General features: G+C 47.6%; 1 long non-coding RNA gene across 1 annotated transcript; it reads right to left on the reverse strand.

Moving 5' to 3' along the window:
- Window positions 1-807: 807 nt before the first annotated feature.
- On the reverse strand, window positions 808-3,023 carry LOC133950574 (uncharacterized). The gene is made up of 3 exons (XR_009920378.1): window positions 2,392-3,023; window positions 1,668-1,743; window positions 808-974 (listed from the first exon to the last, which is right to left on the reverse strand). It is a non-coding gene; the product is annotated as an uncharacterized LOC133950574 (long non-coding RNA).
- Window positions 3,024-4,000: the final 977 nt, after the last annotated feature.

Below are 4,000 nucleotides of genomic sequence, written 5' to 3' on the forward strand. Positions count from 1 at the left end.
GAATTTGTTCTGCGGTTGGGGTGAATAGTGTAGATAGATTGAGGATATTTGATGTGGAGCTCCACCCCAAATCAGGTGCGGGGTCAGTAAGGGGCGTTATGTTAAGATGTAAGTTGGATGGGACTGTATTTAAGCCCGGTTTGGGTTTTGATGTGATTGTAAATTTAATTGTTGCAACCAGTATTCAAAAATGCGTGTGGCAGTGGCCGGTTTCCAGTGTATATTATCTTGCTCTGTAAAAAAAGTGTCGTGAGGTATTTCGGCTAAAAATGGAAAGTAAGTGGCTATGGTATTGTTAATATATTTAAGGTTGTGTTGCTGTTTACTAGTGAGGTTGGCAGAAAAATTAATAATGGGGAAGTAAATGTCAGCATTGGGGAAGGCAAGTTGGGCCTGTTTGTATAGTGCTTTGAGCTGTTTGCAAGAGGTCTGCCTGGGGTCCTGATCTTTGTTATTAATACCAATTGAGAGGACGACAATTTTAACATCTGGAATGGGGATGGCTTTCTCACACAGTTTAAGAAAATGGTACATATTGGCCCCCGGGTAACTGTCAAGTTGTATTGTGGGATGGTTGTGAGGGGGGATTCGATTTATGTTGGAATCCCCCAGTACCAGGACTGGTTTGCGGCCTTTGATGAACCAGTCCTGGATTTTGCGGTTGGGTCTGGAGATGTGATATGTGGTCTTAAATTTACCTGCTGCGTTGGAGTCGGACTGCAGAGGACTGAATGGAGAGGAGGTGGCACAGGGTCCTGGGGAGCTGTCGTCGGGGGGTGAAGGTGTGTCGGAGTCCGGAGTGGCACAACCGGGAGGCGGAGTCCCCGGGCGCAGTTGTTGAGAGGAGGTCTCAGATACGGTGTTGTGGGCTACATTAGCCTTTATTACGCCGCTCATCATGTGTGATGACCCTCCTGCTAATGCGGTCGGGGCTCCTTCTTGTCCAATCGTGCCAGTCCGGGCACCGGCAACACCTAGGGGAGAGGAAGGGGGAGAAGAAATGATGTCAGGAACCAAGGAAAACGCATCAGATTCTGTGATGTTGTTGAGCGGGTCCGGTAGCTGGTGGATTTGGGCCTCTATCTGTTGTGTGTGTCTGTTTGGCCTTGATTGTATATTAGTAGTCGGTAAGTCTGGGGTGTTTGGGGATGGTAGTGTCACTGAAGTGTTGGGTCTGGTGAATTTCTGTCGGACGGGGGAAGGGTGGGGATCGGATGTTATTCCTCCCGTCTCCTGAGGGACCTGTTTGGGTCCCCAGGAGACTGTTTTTACCTTTGATAGGGAGGGGGTGGGGATGTTTGATTCTTCAGGGGCTAGTTTAAGCTCCCTGGTGAGACTGGGGGGAGTCAGTTGTGGGTGAGCCCTCTGTGTCTGTAGAGGGCTCTTCTTGAGTATGGGCGGGTGGGGTAGTACGTTCGGGGGGGTGTTATTCTGTGATCTTGATGTAGGTAAAGCAAGTCGTGTGTGTTGGTGTAATGGGGTCCTGGTTTGGGGGAGGGGGAAAGTCATGTGTCTGAAAGTCGGGTGTGGGCCATATTGAGTACGTCGAGAAGGTTGTGGTTGTTGAGTGTCCATGGCAGGTACTGTCCGGGGTTGGGTAGGGGTGGGGAGGAGGGGTGCACGATATTGTCGAGTCCTGTGTGGCTGGGATGTCAGTGGGAACTTACTGGAGGCTGGCAGTGGTGGAAATTCGTCCTCGTCGGATAATTCCGGGATGGTGGAGAGGGAACTCCCCAACCTGCTCTTGTGTGTGGAAAGAGGTTTTTGTTTGTTAATCATGTTGCGGTGTTGTGTGTGTCTGTTCAATGCATGTTCGGTGGCTGTAATTGTGTCTGGCCTGAAGCGTTGCCCGTATCTCCTTCTAGCCCAACCAATGGCTATCTGTAGTGCTGTAGTGTTATGTGTTGTCTGGCTGAGAGTATGTATGGTGTTGGCGTAGTGTTCTTGTAATATAGTCATGTTTGTTTTCATCCAGTGTGTTGTATTGTTTTGTATTTTGTGTCGTGTGGTGTCACAGGGTGTGGCTGGTTTGATGAATTCTGATAGTCTGTTGACCTGCCTCATCATTCCTGGTGGAAAGGTGTTAGTTGCAAGTGAGTGATCGGTTGTATGTTTATGGTGTATGGCCTGAATTAAACGGAATAGTTTTTTGGCAGCGGCTCGAGTTTCCGGGTCAGGTGCATGATTGAGTATGTGGGTGGGTGTTGTGTCTGTGTATGTGGTCCTGGGTGTAATGTTGTATTTGTTTTGTGGTGTTGAATGCGTGTTAATTGACATCAGTGGTGGTAGTGTTGTGTGCATGAGCTGTGGTCTGAGCCCTTGGCCACTCGACGCTACGGTCTTAGCTCTGTTAAAAAACATATTTTGATAATCACTGGTGGGGGTTCTTACCCTGGCAGCGTCGGTGAAGGTCTCATGGAGGTCCAACAGTGGTCTGGTTGATCTGCTCCTGGCCGTCCTTTGCCGAGCTGGGGTGCTGGATTGTTCGGTGAGGTTTTACCAGCTGTGCTCCAGCGAGATGGTCTTTGGCCTCTGGTGCCCTGGTGCCTGGTGGGGACACTGATACAAAAAAGAGGAGCTCCGGTGTGCTCGTCCCAGTGCGAGATAGAGTTTGTCCGGGAGGTCTCCAGAATGTTATTAAAAGTGTTTAACCCACAGAAAAAATGCACCAAAAAGCATGGGTCCAGATATAGTCCCCTGTCACAGTTTCTTAAAAAAGGGGGAGGAGATCTCAAAAAAGTTTTTGAGAGGAACAAGTAATCTCCATCTCAAAAGCAAAAAAGGAGGAGAGGAGGTCCTTTTTGCGATATAAAACTGTTTTTTGGAGGAAGACAAGGCCTCGGGCAGAAGCCCCCCAGGATGATCAAAAATTCTAACTTTTAAATAATTAAAAACAAACAATCTCAATAGTTAAAAAGCAAAAAGCTGCTTTAAAACAAGAGATAAAAGATAAAAGATAAAAAGAGTCTAAGGTGACGTACCGTAGAGTGGTTTTAAAATCCCTGACGTTTCGCAGTGGTTGTTGCTTCTTCAGAGGAGGCTGTTCAGACTGGTAGCTCTGGTGGTTTAAAAGTGTTGAAGGAGGGAAAGTGTGTCCCTCCTCCAAGGCTCAAACCACCTATCAGTTGGTTGTATTTGCAAATTGGTCGTTTGTGATTGGGCTAGAAGGGCAGATCCTGTTTGAGTTTTGGAGGGAAAATTAGGGTCCCATCTGATTGGTTGCTTTGGGGGGCGGTGGCTAGAAAATATCCAGGTAATTTTATCTGGTGTGTGCTGTTTAACAATAACTATGGCCTCAGGGTTAAGGTCTAGGTTCTTAACGTGGAGGACCTGGGTTCGAATCCCCAGGGGGAATGAAATTTATGGAATTCCCCATGAAGGAAATCATTGTTCCTTCTACAACGTGAAAATATCTTTGTTGTATAGGCTGTTTAACCAGATGTGGGGGGGATTTTGTTGTGTTTTTCGTATGTTATTCTACACTAGGTTACCTTCCAGCCGGATTGAAGCTCACAAGATTTGAACTGATTGTCTATTTTCTACAATCACTGTGGCAACGGGGATGGACCCAGGACTTTGGCGTGGGGGATCCGGGTTCAAGGACCGCCCCGGGGCACCTAAACAGAAGTTTACAGGGATGGGCTCAGGACTTTGGCGTGGGGGATCCAAGTTCAAGACTGCCCCAGGACATCAAACAGGGGTCGCTGTTGTTGGGGTTACACGTGAGGGAAGCTGTCCCTCCGTATATAGTTGTTATCGATTTTTTGTTTAAGGTAAGAAGCTCTTGTGATTGGAAGGTCTATCCATCACTGGGTGGAAAGTCTGTGTGTGTGCATGTGCGTGTGTGTGAGTGTGTGTGTGTGTAGATATGTATGTGTGTGTGTGTGTGTGTGTGAAGATGTAAGTGTGTGTGTTATTATTTATATGGTTATTGTATTAAACGTATGTTCCAACCGGATTGTTATTCATAGGTCAGTGGCACGGGCGGGGTTAGGTTTGG

This window comes from Platichthys flesus, unplaced genomic scaffold, assembly GCF_949316205.1.
Source record: "Platichthys flesus unplaced genomic scaffold, fPlaFle2.1 scaffold_45, whole genome shotgun sequence".
NCBI lineage: Eukaryota > Metazoa > Chordata > Actinopteri > Pleuronectiformes > Pleuronectidae > Platichthys > Platichthys flesus.